The sequence below is a fragment of the Uloborus diversus genome, chromosome 6 (genome assembly GCF_026930045.1).
Source record: "Uloborus diversus isolate 005 chromosome 6, Udiv.v.3.1, whole genome shotgun sequence".
Classification (NCBI taxonomy): domain Eukaryota; kingdom Metazoa; phylum Arthropoda; class Arachnida; order Araneae; family Uloboridae; genus Uloborus; species Uloborus diversus.
Genome location: NC_072736.1, coordinates 169,738,827 through 169,760,739, shown reverse-complemented (window position 1 = coordinate 169,760,739; position 21,913 = coordinate 169,738,827).

Genomic DNA, 21,913 nt, shown 5'->3' with positions numbered 1-21,913 from the left:
ATGGCCCAAAGAATTACATCGTTTGTACACCAACACACCCTTGTTTTGTAAACAAACCCTCTGTCCGTTTTGACACAGTAAAGAGCACTACATTTGAATTTTAAATCAATAATTACTGTGCGTTCTTTTTTCAAATTCTTGAGAAGTCTCATTCTTGTCGCCCGTGAGAGGGATGCATTTAACTTTTCAACTTCTCTCACTCTAATTGTAATCCCAAGCATAATATGACTGATAAGGATCTTTTGAATTTAACATTTGCTTGCTTTTAGTCATTTAAGGTTGACGAGCGTCCTAATTTTTGAAAAAAATAGAAATTGAGACTTTGAAAAAAAAATTACAGATTGCCAATATTCTTCTTTTTTAATCACTTTTTTTTTAATCGATGAAATGTTGAAAAAAACTAGAAGAAATTTAATGAACTTAAATGCACTGCTTATATTTTCTTTCTTGATTTTTCTCATAACCGCAGTTTTAAAGTTTTTACTTAGGCCAACAGCTCTAGCAAAAATGATAAAAACTCTATTCATTTGAAACTTTCTAAAAAAATGGTAATTGAATATATTACTGTGATATAAACCTTTAAAACCTAATGTACATGCAATATGGGGTTTAAATAATGGATGTTTTAAATACTGTTAAGTGGGAAAAGCACGGTTTTGGGGGAAATGTTTCAAACTTTTACTTATAAAACACGTTTTTTATCAATCATTTCTAAATTGGAGGTTTATATCTTTTCTGATATCTAACAAAAAATTGGACACAAAAAGTTTTTTAAATTATGAAAAAGTGAATGCACTGAAAGTGTTAAGGAAATGGTACTTTTTGTTGAAAAAATGGACATTTTACTAAAAATTAATTATTTTTTTAAATAAAGCATAATTAATTATAATTTTGAGTTTAAGAAATTAACAATGAATATTAAAGGGACAAAATACGGTGTTCGCCTACCTTAAATAATTATTTCTCTCCTAAAACAATGCAAAACATTCTTTATTTCTCATTTAAAAATCAGATGGAGTGATTGATAAGATATTTCGCAAATAAAAACATTTTATATCAACGCTTTTATCTTAACTCGCAACAATTCACTGTTGCATTTCTTATTGAAAAACCCTCCGTCTTATTGCAATGCTTGAAAGCGAACTCAGATGGAAAAGAGGAAACGCGACCGGGGAAAAGAATCTGTAATATGTTCTATGGGAGACTATGAAATAAGGGAAATCGAAGAACAAATGGAAGTTTTAAATCCCGATGGTCAGAACTGAAGCTGTTGGACATATCGTATTTGACTTTGTCCACCCAAAATGAAATAAAATTTATCCTTTTCCATTTTGGCTGCCATTTGAATGTATTTTCTGCCTTGAAAGTTGTCAAAGGAACAGATTTGGGTCGAAAGTACCTTAAAGGAATATTTTAAGCTAGGAATGTCTGGATATGTGATTTTTAAAGTATCAGACGATGTAGAGTTACGAAGTAGAAGTGACACAAGTCAAAATGTTTAATCTAAACTTCTAAGCATGAATGTATTAAAATAAATATATGCACTGTTTTTTGAAAACCATTAGCAGCTCAGGTAAAAAAAAATCTAGTTTAAAGAATTATGTCTTTAAGCTATGCTCATTAAACAGCTAATTACCCGAAAAATGCACTAGTTGAACTATCAAATGAACTGTTTACTCAAATCATTGCATCGTCGTCAAAGTTTTTCCACACTCTATTCTAGCGTAAAGTAAAATATACTTAATAAAATTTAAGTAAAATTTACGTCAATGCTCTAAAAAATTCTTACATCAGCGGTTAAAAATACCTACAAAAGCAAATAGTTGCACCAAACTTTGAAATTTAGATACAACTCATCAAAAACAACCCTGTTGTAAAAATTTCCCTGCCAAGAAAACCTTTAACTCTACCCCTCAAAAAAGAAGGCCTTTATCCTAAACCCAAAAATCCTCAGCTTTAAAAAGTTATGATATCTAGTTTGCCCGCCATGTATCTGCCAAACTATCATCCTCCCTGTTATCCTCTTTCATCACACCTACTTCCATAGAGCCTCCTCCCACCTTCAACTCCTCAGAAATATGGATAGATTCTTTAAATTGTTTATCTAGTTTGGCTGGAAGCTTTTCTAACTGAGGTGGTTGCTTGATGAGCAAAAAGCTCAGCTTGCTCAGCAGTGGTTGCTTGATGAGCAAAAGCTCAAAGAATACAGTAATCCCTGGGAGGAGGACTGTGGTCTAATCTTATTCATTAATTTGTTTATCTGCTTAAATATAAACAAACAACATGGAATTTTAAAACAAAAAACCGCGCGCATGCGCAGTCGCTGTGGCAAATTTGTGATATCCGCGATTTAACGTCTAGTTGGAACTGTTGGATCTGTTTTATTAGTTTTGATTGGAATTTCATTTCCAAAGACAACATTTGAATAACTGTTTGATCTTAGATCTGTTCTAGCCTTGCAATTGCAGTCAGAGATTAACAAACCCTATAAGATGAGAGGTAAGTACATATGAATCTAGGGGAAATTAGTGATTTTCAAACTTTAATTACTCCGGCCCATGACGTCCTTGGGGGTTGAATTTTTGTATATGTCCTCAATGGCCCTCCAAGAATATGTATACAAAACATCATTACACTAGCCCCCCGGAGGGGGGCTGCTACAGAAGCCCGGGAAGGTACGATTTAGGGGTAAAAACAAGGGGGGAGGGGGGGGGGTCAAATGGCTCAAAAGGTACATCAGTAGGTCACAAGGAATGTGTGTGCAAAATTTCAACTCCATTCCTCTTCTCCTAGTGGGGTCTAGTTGTGCACCTTCCTTTATGAATGCATTCGGAGTCTCCGAAGGGGGTCTTTTGCCCCTTTTTGGGGGGAAATCATTGTTAATTTCGATGTAAACTCAAGTGGTGTTATAATTTGGCGGACACTTGGTGATATATCGCCAGTCTTTTGTTCGCCAAGTTTTGTCGCCAACTTGGCGACAAATGTGGTGATTTTTTTTTTTTAAATCTGGTTTCAATTTGGCCACTGTTGGTGATATTTAGAGAGTAAACTATTGAATCACATTAAAACTGCCAATAATGAGAAAATGATATTAAATTGGAGTAAAAGGAAGTCATGTGATGCACACATCAGCTCGTTTTTTTTGACTTTGAACCCTATCTTGTCAAGTTTTTTGCCCGTTGTTGCAACATTAACTTAAGGCATGTAGGTGACGCTAGCATCGAAAACTGAAAATGACGTGAATGAAAGAGAAACAAAAGTCATAGGGATGCCGCGAGGATCAACCCTCCCAAAACATGGGTAATAACACATATTGCTAATTGTCACGTGATCGTTTAAATCCATATAAGGACTATCATGACCAAACCCTTACCTCCCAGAAGGTAAGTTTTGGCCACGCCTGGCAATTGGCAAATGGTGGAAAATACTTCCATGGGCAAGTAAAGGGCAGTAACTACAAGGTTTTCTCTTTTTTTTGAGCAATCACGATTGCTTATTGTTCTCATTTGACTGTTTTGAATTCCTATGATTTTATTTTCCCACCACCTCCCTCTGCCTGCACCACCGTCGCGTCGACCGGCCTCACGATGCTGCTCCTCTTGCAAAAACAGTCTCCAGGTTGCGTCCATATCTTACACACACACGCATACATAAACATGCCTACACACACAAACACACACTCATGCCTGCGCACAGACACAAACACGCACTCCTACACACACATACACACACTCATGCCTGCACACAGACACAAACATATATGCCTGAATACACACACACACACGAGCGATTACACACACGCGCGCGTACTCACACAGCACTGCATACACAACACGCACAAACATACATACACGCACCCACACACATGCGCCTACACAAACACACACGCGCATTCATACACACACACGCTCGTGATTGCGAAAAACATAATTTGAATTCAAGATGCCAAATATTCAAATTAATATATATATATATATATATATATTTTCATTTTTGTCATCTTTTGTACAAGCTTGCTTATTTGGTTCTCGCTGAAAGAAAGGGGCGAGCAAAACATTTAGTTCCAACATTTCCCTATTGTTAGCATTGAATCCAACACACATTGCTTCAAATGTCTTGAAAGCTCATTTCTAAAGATACTGCCGTTTACCTGCTCACGGCGGAATAGTCTTAATATTGTTAGAACTGTCAAAGGTAGGCACACGTAGAGGTTTATTAACAATCTAAAAAAATATTCAGAAATAAGGATAAAAATAAATAAAAATGTTTAAATATGAAGTAGTTTTTTTAAATAATCTATTCCTGAAAACAAGACTTTGTAAACTCCGTGTGGTTTTTATAAGACTTTTTACGAAAAAAATAATAAATGTCGCTAATATTAGCTTTATAAGCTTAATGCATTTCCCTAATGTCGACGCATATAATATGGCACCGCCATGAAGCACAACAGAGTATCATAGTTCTTACACTTCATCACAATTCTGAAACTTTATAATTAAGTTATGAATAATAAATGTTTATGAAAAAAATGATAGGAGAAATGCAGAGTTATTTTCAGAAAATATTCATTTTTATACATTGTAAGAAAAAAAATCTGATGTTAAAATTAATGTCTCTGGACTACTGCTCCAAAAGGTATGTGCCTTAATGCACAGGAGCTACCACATTAAAATTTTAGAGGTTTATTCGCAGAGCACTCATTTAATAGCTTAATCTAAAATGAAGGCGTTGTCTTTTTCGCGCGTAGATTATCGACATTGATGAGTTTCGTCATTGCGTAGAAATTCCGGTGCGCCTAATATTAAATTTTAGATGACGAAATAAAATATTGAAAACTTGAAAATAATGACGTATTTTTATTTTTTGCTTCCTATTTTTATGGTCGATTTTTTTTTTTCAGTTCATAAACTTTGATGGTCACGTACTTTGAATAGTTTACAAGTATATTGCATGACAAACCTCTTGAAAAGTTAAAAAAATATATTAAAATATCGAAGTTAAAAAAATAATATAAATATTAAAACAAAATTCAAAATTACTGTAAGACAAATATTCTAGGTTTAACCTATATGGAAAAATTGATATTAACTTTTGTTGTAGAAATTTAAAGTTAAACAAAATGGCATTGGTTAGAAGTGTTACTGGTAGAAGAAAAAAAAATGTTTTTTTTCTTTTTTATAGCAATCACGATTGCTTATTGTTTTCACTTGACGGTTTTGATGTGCTATTATTTTATTTTCCCGCCAGCACCCTCTGCAGCATCACCGTCGACCGGGTCCTCACGATGCTGCTCCTCTAGCGAAAATAGTTTCCAGGTTGCGTTCATATCTTACACACACACACACAAACACATACACAAACATTCACCTACACACATACACCTACACACATACACACACAAACACATTCACAAACATACACCTACACACATACACAAACATACACCTACACACTACACCTACACACATACACACACAAACACATACACACACACAAACACATACACACACGCATACATACAGACACCTACACATACACACACACAAACACATACACACACAAACACATACACACACACATACACACAACTACCCACATATTAATGCATGCACACAGACACAAACACATATGCCTACAGACACATACACCGCCCCCACGCACAGAAACACTCATACACACAACTAACCACACACTCATGCCTGCACACAGACACAAACACACATGCCTACACGCACATACACATACCCACTACACACAAACACACATATCCCCACACACAAGCACACACGCCTACATACACACACACTCGTGATTGCGAAAAACATAATTTGAATTAAATAAGTCAAAATTCATTTTTTTTTTAATAACGTGAAGTTTTCTATTCCTGTTATTTTTTGTCTAACAGAAGTCTTACTTCGTTAACGCCCTCTTTAAAATCGGTGACAGCATAGCTGCTTCCACTGACTGCCCTGGAGTAACTTACCTGATAACTGGTGTAAAGTTTTACACATCACTTGCGGAAGGTCACACCATGGCAATTAACAATAATATAACATTTTATTAATTAATGCGTAAGGTTAAACTATAATTTTCCTCATTTTTCCAAAAAAATCGCTTGAAAGGTTACACACTAACAAAAATTAAGTTATCATCTTACTATATATTCTTTCAGAGAGTTGTTTGGAATATTACACATTAGCACGAATTTTGTTATCATTTCACTTTCTTGAACGAGAACTCATTTTTAAGGGTATATAAGTTGCCTTATACTTCAAGTTAACTATTCGATGCTTTAAATTCTTCAAATATAATAAATAATCAAGTAAAAACTTATTTCTATACTTTTTAAATTGAAAGTATAAAAATAAATTAGTAGGTTACGACACTTGAAATTTTCGTTATAACAGTTTCATACTTTTTAACTTCCAATATGCACTAATGAGCTTTACTCCAGTTTGATTTTTTTTAATACACAAACAAGACACTTCTGTAGCAATTGAAGAGGAAATAGCACCCAGGACACCGGGATGGGATCGAACCCAATCAACAAGTCGAACATACAGGTCACAAAGCAAGAGTGTTTTACAGCTCGGCCATCAAAGCTGGTCTTCTTTTTGCTAATAAGAGTTTTCCAGCTCGGTGCCGATGCTGATTTTTACTTCCTTTTACAAAAAAGAAAGTATTGTATTCGCGAAAATTTTTCACTCAAAAATTGACCTTAATTTCCATTTTTCTCACCTCCGAATGAATGTTGAGTTTTTTTTTTCGACCCGACCACACGTGGATGCCTAGGAACCTACAGGCACCCGAAACATCCATTTTGACGACCCCCGAGTTAATTACAACGAATTTTCTCGTGACGTCTGTATGTACGTATGTATGTGCATGTGTGTGTATGTATCTCGCATAACTCAAAAACGGTAAGTGCTAGAAAGTTGAATTTTGGTGCGAAGACTCCTAGTGGGGCCTAGTTGTGCACCTTCCCTTCTGGTTGCATTCGGATGTTCCTAAGGGGGTCTTTGGCCCCTTTTTGGGGGGAAATCATTGTTAATTTCGATTTAAACTCAAGTGGTGTTATAATTTGTCGGACACTTGGCGATATATCGCCAGTATTTTGGTTGCCAAGTTTTGTCACCAACTTGGCGACAAATTTGGCATTTTTTTTTTAAATTTTAAATTTGGTTTCAATTTAGCTACTGTTGGTGATATTTAGAGAGTAAACAATTGAATCACATTAAAATTGTCAATAATGGGGAAATGACATTAAATTGGAGTAAAAGGAAGTCATGTGATGCACACATCAGCTCGTTACGTATGTGCTTCGAATCCTACTGGCTGCAGGTGGAACTCTAAATAAACCATAGTGCAAGGTTCTTCCAACAATTTGAGCTTATACAAAATGATACTACACGCTCCCAAATTCGTGTAACGTTACACCATGGTTATTTCCCTGGTATCCTTGCACAAAATTTTTAGTGTTGAAACTTTTAAATATTGTTCAGAATCGGATGACTTTGGCTATTTACGCATATCCCTACCGGTCGACCGGTGGCTATCCACAGCGTTCTAATAGAGCTACCGGTTAACTGGTCGTTTCCGAAATCGTTCTAATAGCTTTACGAGTCGATCGCAATTTAATTTAAATGATTGATAGATTGAACCACGTGACATTTTTGACCAATAGCAAACATTTTTCACCTACGCGTTATTCGTCTGCTCAAGTAACCTGGGATCAAGCGAAAGCGTGCGATGAAGCATTGTTTAGTGAACAACCGGTAAATAACCACTGACGTCATTAGCTGTCATAAGATCTACGACCGGTGGGATATGCGAACGAAACCAGCAGTTCCTTTTTAAAGCATGATAAATTAAAACGTTTTTGTTTGGTTAATTATTTAACATTTTTTCTAATTTGGAATAATTTCCAACTAAAACTTTATTATTAATTTTTGCCTTAAGAAAACTTGTGCTTCTTCTTTTGCATTTATTACAACTGAAACCGTTTTAAAGGGATTTGGGCTTTTATGGGCCTTTTCCTGTAATTTTTCATAATTGGCATTTTTGGAATTGTCACAAATTATTTAACTTGAACCTAAAAGTAGTTATTCTTTAAACAATTCTTTCTTTAAATATTCGCAACTCCAAAAAACTATAGGGGGCACTGCAGCCACCGTCTAATGGCGGATGAAAAAGGTAAAACAAATGCATGCCGTAGCGTAGAAAATGCTAATAAGCCTAGTAATTTCGTTTGTGTGTATGATATTTTTGTTCCATTAAGGGACAAAGCAATTTCAGTTGCTGAAAGCAATCCAAGACACATCGAATGCGTTAATAAATGCTCATAACAAACTGCCTATGTTTACCAACAGACACACGTGAAACGCAATGTTTTACCTTTTTCCGTAATTTTTTTAATCACAGCAAGGTAGCGTATTCGAGCGCTGGAGTTGCGAATCAGAGAAGAGTAGAGAAAAATCTTTCTGGTGCTTGAACATTTGTCATTTGCGAACTTCCCTAAAGTGTAAAAAGAAAATTTCAACTTCTACTGTGTATCCTTTAGTTATAAAAGTGGAAAGCAATTTAATTAGATATATAATTGGTACTGAGGCTTGCATCATTAACCATAACTCCACTGTCGTAAATAAATTGAATTGCTTATTCTACTGCTAAGTCCTTTTATAGATCATATATTATCTTCAAAGAAAAGTCATCAAAACATTGGTACACAACTGAAAGAGAACAACGTGAAAAGCCCTAACAATTCCGTTCTACATTGTATCTCATGAATTCCATTCAGTTTAATATCAATTCAAATCTATTTATGAAATGAAGCCGAGTCATGATAAAGCTACGCGGATAGCCATTATGGTTTTCGGAGCATTATAATACAAAATTTGCAATGAAGCCCATATCCATCAATGGTATCTTCTCTATTCATATATGTTCAATAACCTTTTCGGAAATTGATCGCCATTTTCAAGCTAGTAAATGGTAAGTAATAGTCTCTTGTTAGTTACTTAGGTAAATTGATTGCTTCTTAGCTCGAGTAATAAGACTTTTAATTTTGGACACCGAAGTTTTTTGGCTGTAGTTAATCTCTTGTGGCTGTAAAAGTAAAATGCTTAATCCATTTTAATGGGCGCGACATTTCCTAGCATATATTTGCACTTTATTCCTGGAACTAGTAGCACCCGCGCGGCTTTGCCCGTAGTAGAAAATTAAAAGGTCATTTGGTTCACCTGTATATTAACTAATAATGGATGATGAATTTCTCGCCAATTTGCTATATTCATTTGCTTGCTCATGTTACGGTTCCACGTCATGATAATTTCGTAATTTATTCGTCCACGTTGTGATAATTTGCTGGATAAAATGTTCTTAAAATTGGAATATGAAAAGAAAAAAATCGAATTTTTAAAAAATCGCTTCAAGGCGCACACTCCCATGCTACAAACTAATTTTGCACCAAATTTCATGAAAATCGGCCGAACTGTCTAGGCGCTATGCTTGTCAAAGATATCCTGACAGAGAGAGATCCAGACAAATATCTAGACAGAGAGAGATCCAGACAGAGAGACTTTCAGCTTTATTATTAGTAAAGAAAAGATTATTATATTTGACTTTTAGTTTTATATATTTGTATGTAAAGAACTATTATGCACATCATGACATAAAGTATTAACTTTCTGAAAAGTAATGGGTATGATCTTATGATCACGCTCACAACATGTAAAATATATTTATTTTTGAATACAAGAATTTGTTTAGTAAGTTCATACTTCATGTTATGTTACATCATGGTTCCTTATGTTCGAATAAATAGGAATTAAGAACCAAAGCTTAAAATTCTAGGAATGAAATTCAAATATATGTACAAAAATGTCACACCCACTACATTTAAAAAAAATCATAAATTACAGACACCTGTTTCAAGGTAGCAAGGAGCTGTTTTTGATGCTGAGCCAATAAATGTAAATATATCCGCCAAAAACCATTTTCTTCTGTACAAATGTACAATGAATTTCAATATATTTATCATTCAAAGAAATTTTACATTGAATCGTAATTATTCTTCCTTTTTTGGTTCCGTAGACTCGACTTAAAAATTAAATGTGGTTTTAGTCACAAGCTTGTGATAATAATCATTCAAAGACATACTAAAAAGCAAATTCAAGCAAAATATTTTGACGTATGTCTCATATTTTTTATTTAAATTCATCTTTAGAACAGTACTAAGTTGAAGATCTGTAGAGGTCAAATGAGACAGTGAGAAGTAAACAGATGTAAGTTTTTTTTTTATTTTATTTTAAGTACAAATGCGCTTAGTTTAAACCCATAATAGGTTTTCAGTCAAAAGAATTTTGAATTATTCTGTGAAGCAGAACCTCTTAGGGTAACTTGAAACATCCCTTGCTCCAAAACAGACAAGTCTCTTCAAACATTTGTACTTGTAATCTCCCAGTGTTTTATATTTTGACCCTTACACCCGTTGACTTCTTACTGCTTCTAAAGGCATTTTTAACCAGTTTCTAGATTTCGAGTTTTGGCACAAGATCAACTATGAGCTGTTGGCAATGAGACAATTTGAAAACTGTTTAAGTCTATTTTTACAAAAAAAAAAAAAAAAAAAAAAACTAAATGACAACAATGAATACAACCTGAAATGAGCTTATTTCCTGCTGTTCGCACGAAAAATCCTTCAAAAAAGTATCATTCTGAATATAAATTTACGTAGATACTGAGATTACAAAAAAATTTTATTGATAGTGGTTTATTAAAAACTATTGGCATCCACACGGCTTTGCCCGTAGTAGAAAATTAAAAGGTCTTTTGGTTCGCCTGTTTTTTTTTACAAATAATGTATGATGAGTTTCTCGCCAATTGGCATGCCCATGTTACGGTTTCACGTTATGATAACTTGGTAATTTACTCGTTCATCTTATGATAATTTTCCTCGGGAAAATGTTCTTAAAATTGGAATAGAAAAAGAACAAAATTAAATTTTCGAAAAATTGCTTCGAGGAGCACATCCCCATGTTACAAACTAATTCTGTGCCAAATTTCATGAAAATCGGCCCAACGGTCTAGGCGCTATGCGCGTCACAGAGATCCGGACAGAGAGACTTTCAGCTTTATTATTAGTAATAAAGAAAATATAAAGATTTCCGCAACGACATGGTGCGTTGTTAAAGCATGAAACTGAATATCTAGTCCACTATGTTTATATATGGCTACACTAAAAATAACATGACACTTTTGTTCTAAAATCTTTCTCTTCATGAAAAAAATGCTTAAAACGGCGCATACTATTATATGCTTCAAAGTAATTTAAATCTCATAACTTGAAAAAATATTCATATGAATCCTTTTCATGCTGGTATTTTAAACACATCTAATACAAAATCGAAAAATATCTGATTTGATGAAATTAAAACTCTATAGTTCATGTTTCATGATTGAATGATTTTTTTTACAATTTGTAGGTTTTGACAGTGAAGTGAGTCCCTCGGAGATACTCAAAATTATACACATTTGTTTTAACAAATAGTTTTTAAAAATTCCATAACCTACCTTAAGTGATAAAAATATAAAATTAATTAAATCATCCTTTTTAAATCTCAAAAGGATAAATCTTTACTGAATTCTTTTTTAATGCTTTTTTTAAATAAAAATATTTTTAAATAAGTCAAATGATGCAATATTGCACTCGCCCATTCAAACAACCTCATCATTAAAATAAGCCTATGAGAGCCAGAACAACTCATAAAATTAAAAAAAAAAAATTAAAATTTCATTATTTCAAAGCATTGCTTAACAAACTATTTTGTCGTCGACAATCGCTTTGAAGAAATATTTCTCATTAAAATTTTCAAAATATACGTATGTTTATATACTGATTTCTGACTTCCAACCGAATACATTTTCAGCTCAGCGTTCCCTACGAGTTCAGTGCTTTAGTGTCTCTTAGGAGAAGGAAAAACTTCATTATATTCCCTTGCTTGTGATGTTACCCGTTGATAACTAGTCAGGTTGTTGGATGTCTCCTGTCCTATCAACTGTAATCTAATATCGCTAATGGTAACAAATTTCCTGCCATCAAGCATGTCTTATCTTTTTACCGTGAATGATAAGGGGGAAACATTTTTATACAGAAAGTACCATTATGATGTCGGAACAAAATCTCGAATCGCAGTAGAAGCTGTTAATAGATTGTTAATATGTGTCAACAATATGTGTATGATTATTATAAGTTTCATTTTTTTTCAAATAATGTTTTTATTTAACATGCTAGTATAGTTTTTTTTAAAAAAATACTTTTAAAAATATACATTTCAAAAAGAAAAAAAGGGTACGTTTTGTAAATTTCTCCCCCTAATTTCATCTCATTTTTAATTTTTTTTATTAAAGATGATATTTTTACAAATTTTGCGTTTTGTTTAGAGAAAAACCTTAATGCACAGTGATTTTTTTAACCTCGTAAACACACAAAAACACCGTTCTAAACTAAAACTATTGCTTTAAAAATTTAACCGTAAAATTTAGAATTTATAAAATATAAACAAAATGAAGTTAAAATAATATAAAACTATTAGAGGCTTTACACATTTTTGCAAATTAGACATTTTTACTCATGTATTTTCATTTTTTTCCGTTATTTTAAACTTTGGCTATAAAATCCTGTACATTCGAATATAGAGAACCGTTATGAATTATAATTTATAAAGAATCTTTTTAAAAGCTTTTTTGTTTTTCAAAAATCAAGATTTTCAAGATAAAGATGCGCGGTGGTATTAAAGTCAGCTCTGCGGTCTGAATGCCCTAACTTCAAGTGATGTAATGCAAAATAACATTACAAACTCAAACTTGGAATCGGCCAAGTTAGCCCTGCACACAAAGATGCGTTGATTATACCTATTATTGTAGTAAGGATGTGGTTGGTGGTTTGAAGTTTCATTTTCAGATGAAGATTACAGAAGTTTTCTCTATTATTCAAGACCGCGGAGTCAAAGAGAAAAACACCGACTCTGGCTTTCTGGATTTTAAAACTTCCGACTCCAGCTTTTTCTTTAACTTGAAGTTTTTTTTTCTCCTTTCATGGGAAGGGTGAAAAACCCTGAACAGAAATTGAACTATTAATTCCTTTTACGAAATTTTGGAGTCGTACTTAACTGAAAACCTAAGATGCATACGGCTCTTAGAAATTCAATTTTGAAATTTAGCTTTTTAATATAGTGAGATTGCTCAAATATCCCATTTTTTAAAAAATGTAAAAATGGATAATTCCAGCCCAGTTTAATGTTTAAAGTATAAATATCCATGAAGTCGCGTGCAATTAACTTTGAAGGCTGTAATTGTGGAGATGAAAAACAAAATTGCAAAATTCTTCCGGGATATTTATTATGTGGAATATTATTGTTTATTAGGTTTGACTACAAGAGACCCCGAATTTTTCTTTTGGCTTAGGCACTTCCAATACTGTAATCTGACCCTGCAAGTAGTATTAACAAAGATACAACTGGTCACGCATTGAGCAAACCGAAGATATGCACATAGATTTAATTTAACTAATTGAAAATTTGCTACTAAACTTATCAGATATTTGCATAGTCTAGTGAATTTTTCTGCAAGTAACTGGTGTGCAAACTGATAATGGAGACTATATATAAATACAAATACAAATGTGACGACCAGCTGCGGGCTCTGGACCCAGCTAGGCTCAGCCGAAAGCAATCCTTGGTTTTCCTCCATACTTGCTCTGGAAGATTACAAAATGTAGTTATAACTGCACGTTTTGGATATAACTGCGACGCTGATGCCCAAAAGTAAATCATATGAAGAAAAACCCATTTCATGTTTTGATTCATCGCCCAAATTATAGCTAAAGTCAGTCCCCGAATCTCTTGACACCGAAGAAAAAAAAATGCCCAGTGTAATGGGGCTGTTTCCTTCAGTCAAAATTACTACTTTTAGTCATTGAAATTGATAGAATGCGTAAAAAAAATAACATGGACCCAGAAAATACTTTCATTTCCCAAACAGTTATTTTTTAATTAATTTTTTAAAGCATCCGATTTTGAAAACAAGACGTGGTCTTGATGACGTCACAAATGGTGCACTTTGCCGCATCTTTCTACTACGTTTCCACGTTATGATATTTAAGCAGCGAATTAAAATCGTACTCTACGCTTGCTATCAACCCTATCGTTGCCAATACACGAGAGTAAAGATGCGAATTAAATATTTTTCTCCGTGAATGGCACTTCATCATTTGTGATGTCATCGGACAGAAGCATAAACATTGAAAGCGCGACGATTTAAGTATTTTTTTTTAAATATTAAACTTAAACAAACTATTTAAAAATTGCTCAGATCCTATGTTTCTAAGCATGCTCGTTCAGAAAAAATTACGTTTAAAATTTTGGAAACGACCCCATTGAGTTAGAATGCACATGCAATTGCGTTTCCGAAGATAGCCTGAAATTGCTTATTTCAATACTTAAAATTTTCGAATTCAGTGTTCGACCATTCCCGATTTTCTTAAGCTCTCCAAAGTAGCTAAGCAGTATTTTCAAACTTTGATTTCGGAAAATTGTCTTGCGGTGCACACCGATCCCCTAACGTTAACAAAGAAAAAGAAGTTTCAGTTTTGAAAAAAGTCGGGAGCAACCCCAACCCGCCCTTACTTTTAAAATTTTGAAAACGACCCCATTGTTAGTTTGCTATTTTCTAAGTTAAAATGAACCAGAGCAAAATGAAATAAAGTATTCATTGCTATATCTAAAGAATCAAATTAATCGTAATCAGTAAATTCTAATATAAAAAATAAGCTGGCATCAAATTTGTTTTTGATGTATTTGACATTTTTCATATTTTAACAATAGAAACGTTATCTTCTAAATCCTTCTAGAATTCGAATGGTAATGAACTTAGCTCAAAACCGTCTTTTATGTACTTAATCCACTTTAGATTTAAACAGCTAATTTTAAAACAAATTGGAGTATGTCATTTTTATTAAAAGAAGTACATTTAATATTCTTCTAGGAACAATTTTCATAAAAAAATGTTTATTGACGCAAATCCTTTAGTTTGATTAACAAAAACGCATTTAGGAGTTTTTCTTCCATGGAAATCAATGTGTAAGGCATTAATAGCAAAAAGTGATACGCATAGCCAATTTTAGGTACCTAATAAGATTTTTTAGGTAAAGAGCTAACTATCGTGTTTCACTATTTACCAAACTATACGATAAAAAAGGTGAAGAAAACATTTCTGTAATGATATACCTAAATGAAGTAAGAAATATTCATTTTTGAAAATAATCCTTCCAAAAAATACTTTAAATTTTCTATTTAAGGAACTGAAAAATAACGAATCGCACCGAATTCCGTGCCAAATTCAATTTTGAATGTTTGCATTTAATCTTGAAATCACCCATTGCGAAATGCGCATTACAGAGAAACTGCAATTTCAGAAATATATTTCGCTCCTTAATGCATTGAATACCAAAAAGAACCGACTAAACATTTGCGAAAAAATGTTCAGTTCTTTGCAAGAGCAAATGATTCAAGATGATGAAATCATAAATTGAATTTTGATTCGAAAGCTTGATGATCGGAGCTACTCCCAACGCAATTTACGACTTCTAAAAGTTCCGATATCTTTTCAATGCAGTAGTTACGGAATATCACGCGTAATTTTAAATTTCTAGTCAATATTTACCTAAAATGGAAATATATTTTTAAAAATATATTTGCACTGTATATTTAAAACTGATGAGAGTGCCATTTAAAGGGAAAATAGCGATGTTGACAGTAAAGGAAGTTTCAATAATACAGTATTAGCACAAAAGAGTATGCCGGTTTTAAAAATTTACATTTCATAAACTATTATTCTTAGCACTATAAACGATACACAAAAATAAAGATAAACTGTGAAAGTCATTTTTGTTTTATTGTGTGTGCCTATTGTAGCGCGACACATATCTATAACATTGATTTTGGGGTGTTTAAATGTCAATTTTTCGTAATGCTTCACATTGAAGCCGTGAGAAGCAAATGCATGTAAGTGGATATCTTCAAGTCTTGAGTAATATGCGTTTAAAGATAACGTCCTAAGTAGGCTTTCATTGATTTTTACTTCATTTTACGAAGTAAAGGAAGTATTGTATTGGCGAGAAAGTTTTCACCCAAAAATAGGCCTTAATTTCCATTTCGCTCACCCACGAATGAATGTTGAGTTTATTTTCCGACCCGACCACACGTGGATATATGTCTAAGAACGTATAGACAACCGAAATATCAATTTTGACGATCCTCGAATCAATTACAACGAATTTTCTCGCGACATCTGTATGTACGTATGTATGTGTGTATGTGCGTATGTATCTCGCATAACTCAAAAACGGTATGTCCTACAAAGTTGAAATTTGGTACGTAGACTCCTAGTGGGGTCTAGTTGTGCACCTCCCTTTTTTATTGCACTCAGATGCTTCTTAGTGGGTCTTTTAAACCTTTTGGGGGGGGGGCTGGGGGAATCATTGCAAATATCAATGCAAAATTAAGTGGTTATAATTTGGCGAACACTTGGCGATATATTGCCAAGCTTTTGGTCGCCAAGTTTGGTGGGTTTTTTTTTTGAAATTTGGTTTTATTTTGACCACTATTGGCGAAATTTAGAGAGTTAACCGTTGAATCCCTTTAATTTGTCCAATATTGGGAAAGTTAATCTGTATAAAACGTTTTTTTGCTTTGGTTCTCACAAACTTGGGGTAAAACATTTAAAGTGTTTCTTTGCTTACTTTAAGGCACGACTATTATCATTAAATTGGCGTAAAAGGAAGTCATGTGATGCACACATCAGCTCGTTTTATAAATCATGCTGTACAGCAGCACCTACCTGGGCTACTAAATCTATCTCTTGCCCCGAGATAGAGGAGAGGTTACCCTACTATTTGTGTTTCCCTACTATTATCCCCTACTATTACCAAATTTCTAATTTTGTGACTTACAAATCCCTTTGCTTCTCACTGACTCACATGTGATCTTTCAGTTCTTGTATTGTTGTAGGCATTGGCGGTGCGTAAACACTGTCTTGGACGAAAAATCATTAAAAAAAAAACACATGGGGTTTGGGATCTGCCTGGCCAACGCCTAAAGAGTAAATCATCATCACCCGCACGGCCAATCCAGCGTTGCGTAACATCAGTCGCGCAGCGAAAAGGGTTAGTTAGCCTCGGGGGGGGGGGGGGAGGAGTATAAAAAGGTCCACCAGAGGTCATGGTTTTAACATTGTTGCCAATTTTAAAACATTAGTTAATACACGTGTAAGGAATGTGTAATGACATAGAAACCTCCTCCGGCAAGGATTTCTGACTGTGCTATTGCGGAACATGCACGTTTAAGCATTTACTTATGTTCAAAAAACTTTCAGTTTATTTTTATGTGTAATTTTTAGTGGCAAGTGTAACACTTTATGAAAAATAAAATTTTAAAACCGGGATATTTTATGCTAACACTGTACTTTTTATTTCAATATCAATCTCGCGTTGAGATTTTTGTTATGTTTTTCACTAACCGACATCAAACTAGTATGTTGTGGCCATCACGAAACTTTCTTCTATATTTTTCTTTTTTTTTTTCTGATCCTTTTTTTTTTTTTTTTGCTTCCCCATGCTTGATGAGGAAGCAATATTCCCAACAAAAACAAAATTACACATGCAAAAACTATTGCAAAAGCAAAGCAAAGAGCGAAAATTGAAAGTTATTTTAAAAGCCTTGCTCGAATTAATTACAAATATTTTATTTGTTAACAAACATAAGATGGCAACAGTTAAAAATTTTAAATCATTGAGATAATATTTCCGATCATTTCCATACAATTAAAATCACGAGAAATACGCAGACGACAATCTATTACGATTTATCTTTCTTATTGTTGCATTAATAAAGCTATTTTTAATCAAAAAAAATAATGATAATAAAAATAAATCAGCACCTCTTGGCGCGATTGGCGCCAAAATTGAACCAAAGCCTGTTTACATGTGGATTCACATATATTCCGAATTTCAACCAGAACGTAGCATTACTTCTTGAGATAGGGCACTCACAATGGAAAAAAAGAACGGGCCGATTGCGCTACCCCCCTTTTTAGCTGTTGACACCAAAATAAAATCAGCTCTTATACCTACTAAGGGCTAATTGCCGATAAATTATTCTTTCATTCCGTTCATTATTTCTTAAGATACAGCAGTCACAATTAACGACAAAAAACGTTCTATAGCTCAACCCCCGTTTGAGTTATTGACACCAAAATTGAATCAGCGCCTGTTCCTGTTAATGGCAACGTATGGACCAAATTTTGTTTGATTCCGCCAGTTACTTCCTGAGGAATAGCAAGCACGCGTAACTCAAAAAACGTCCCATTGCTCCACCCCCCTTGGAGGAATTCGCGCCAAAAACCAATGGGCACAAGTTCACATAGGGTACACATATGTGTACCAAATTTCGTTCGATTTCGTGCGGTAGTTTTAGCTGTAGAGAAGCCACAAAAAACTAGTCACACACAGACGTGACACACACATACACACACACACAGACAGACAGACATTTTCCAAAAATAGTCGGAATGGACTCAGCACACCTCAAAACGTTCGAATCCTTCGAAATTCGAAAATTTGCACGAATCCAATACTTTCTTCTATATATTAGATATAGAGAAAGTAAAAAGGAGGTTATGAATTCGTCTTGCGGCCTTTTATGTGTGTTTTCGTATTACTCCGAAAATACTGGACTGAATTGAAAAATTCTTTTTACTTTCTTCTATATCTAATATATAGAAGAAAGTATTGGATTCGTGCAAATTTTCGAATTTCGAATTTTGACGGATTCGAACGTTTTGAGGTGTGCTGAGTCCATTTCGACCATTTTTGGAAAATGTCTGTCTGTCTGTGTGTGTGTATGTATGTGTGTGTGTGTGTGTGTGTGTGTATGTATGTGTGTCACGTCTGTGTGTGACCAGTTTTTTGTGGCCGCTCTACAACAAAAACTACCGCATGAAATCGAACGAAATTTAGTACACATATGTGCCCCTATGTGAACTTGTGCCCATTAGTTTTTGGCGCGAATTCCTCCAAGGGGGGTGGAGCAATGGGACGTTTTTCGAGTTACGCGTGCTTGCTATTCCTCAGGAAGTTACTGGCGGAATCAAACAAAATTTGGTCCATATGTTGGTATTAACAGGAACAGGTGCTGATTCAATTTTGGTGTCAATAACTCAAACGGGGGTTGAGCTGTAGAACGTTTTTTGTCGTCAATTGTGACTGCTGTATCTCAAGAAATAATGAACGGAATGAAAGAAAAATTTATCGGCAAGTAGCCCTTAGTGGGTATAAGAACTGATTTTATTTTTGTGTCAACAGCTAAAAGGGGGGGGTAGCGCAATCACCCGCTCTTTTTTTCCATTTTGAGTGTCCTATCTCAAGAAGTAATGCTACGTTCTGGTTGAAATTTGGAATATATGTGAATCCATATGTAAACAGGCTTTGTTTCTATTTTGACGCCGATCGCTCCAAGAGGTGTTGATTTTTTTTTTGCGAATAAAAATATTTTTATTAATGCAACAATAAGAAAGATAAATCGTAATAGATTGTCGTCTGCGTATTTCTCGTGATTTTAATTGTATGGAAATGATAGGAAATATTATCTCAATGATTTAAAATTTTGAACTGTTGCCATCTTATGTTTGTTAACAAATAAAATATTTGTAATTCATTCAAGCAAGACTTTTAAAATAACTTTCAATTTTCGCTCTTTGCTTTGCTTTTGCAATAATTCAGACATTGGGATAGTCGTCAAGTTTTTGCATGTGTAATTTTGTTTTTGTTGGGAATATTGCTTCTTCGTCAAGCATGGGGAGGGATCAGAAAAAAAAAAAGAAAAATATAGAAGAAAGTTTCGTGATGGCCACAACATACTAGTTCTCGGAGGAATCTTATCTTGAATAATATTGAATTCTCACGCATCGAGACGTTTGATTTTCACGGCGCCGCCTGGTAATTTTAAGTATAGTCTTACTAAAGTATTTATTACTCATGTTGCAAATCGGTAAATTAAATGTATTTTGCTACGAAAATATTTGAAATAATTAATTTAATATAAAAAGTTTTTGCTAATAAATAACTTCATTTAGTCATTAAAGTTTTTTAAATTATTTTAATGTTTCAGTTTTGAAATATATTTTGTGTTTAATTGAAGGGGAATTGAAGACAAAAAATTCCCCTCCGCCGATTAAATTTATATTCCTTAATAAATGTATCGTTACTGGTGTCCGATTTCTGATGTTTGACAAGTATTCTAGATTTAATATTTCATGACGCCGCCAGTTTAATTTACAGTTATGGCAATACTAATTAACATACTTTGTTGGAATTCTTTATGTACTATGCTCCCCGATTACTAGAAGACGACTGAACCGATTAGGAAAATTCTCTTTCTTTTTGAAACGTTATACTTCTCCTGGTCGTCTAATGGTCTTCAAGTCCGGGTATGAGGGATCCTGGATAAATCGAGGGCACTAATTTCATTCTCGCGCTTTATTGTTTGTAAATTCATAGCGTCTCACTTTGTGAAACGATTTTTATGTTTTTTTTGTTTTTTTTGTTTAATGGATAGGAGTGATCTAACTTAGGTTCCAAACTTCTGCTTCATCATATTTGTTCTTTAGGAAAAATTTATTTGCAAAAAACATAAACTTCATTTAATTTCAATATTAAACGATTAAATATAAAATCCATTGTTAAAGAAAGTGCCATAAAACAGAGGTACTTTCTTTACTCAGTTTTAAAGAAAGTACCATAAAATAATCTTAATCAGGGGTGACCCCTTAAGGGCGGGGGGGGGGTGTTTTGAAGACTATTTTTACTTTTTAGAGGGCTCTTGCTTTGTGGAAGTACTCGAGTACTCCCCCCCCCCCCTAAATATTTCCCCTGTAGTAAGCATTAGTAGTCATATCGCAAATTTTGAATAAAGACTCCTCTGAAGCAAACAGGAAATTCATTTAGTATTATTGCTCTAGTAGTATTTTGATCTTCATATCTACAACATCACGGTAGATAATCTGTTTCTAGTGTTAATCTATAACGGGGCTAAGTAAAAAGAAATGTGAATTTTTTCACGAGTTACGTGAGACGTATTATTGTGAAATATAAGATAGTTAAGAAAACCATTGACCATTTAAATGGTTCTAATTAAATTAGCGCACAAATAAATCCTGGAGAAGAACAAAGATCAGTTTTTAGTGAAAATCGTATGAAATATTGTGTGCATTAAGATTTTTTCTTTTTTTTTAACCGACTTCAAAAAAGACGTTCTCAATTTGTCGGAATCGTTATACGTATGTCCCCCGCAAACTCAAACACGCATAGACCAATTCGTAAAATTATTTTTTTTCTCTCGTTTGAAAAGGTATTTACACCACTATAGAGCAAAAAAAAAAAAAAAATCAAATAAAAAAAAAGAACCGACTTCAAAAAACAAAGAGGAACTAAAAAGTGAAAAATAATTGGTCATACTTACATACGATTTCCTACACAAACGTATAAATCAAATTTAGTTTACAGTTACAGTACAAAAACCAACTAAACTAAACACCCAATTATAAAATAAACACTGATTTTAATTACTGTACGATGAATTATTTTAATACCCAACTAATTATATACAATCTCTTAATTTTTAATAACCATTTGAAGTCGGGACCACCTACTTCCCAACGTAACTGACAACGCACCAAATCCTGAGTTTAAACACTAGTTTAACAAAACGCGAAACTCTTTAAAACTAAACCTTCTCAGATACGTTGGATACTAGTTTATAGCGAGACTTTTTTTATGCGGTCCCTATTCACAGCATTAAAA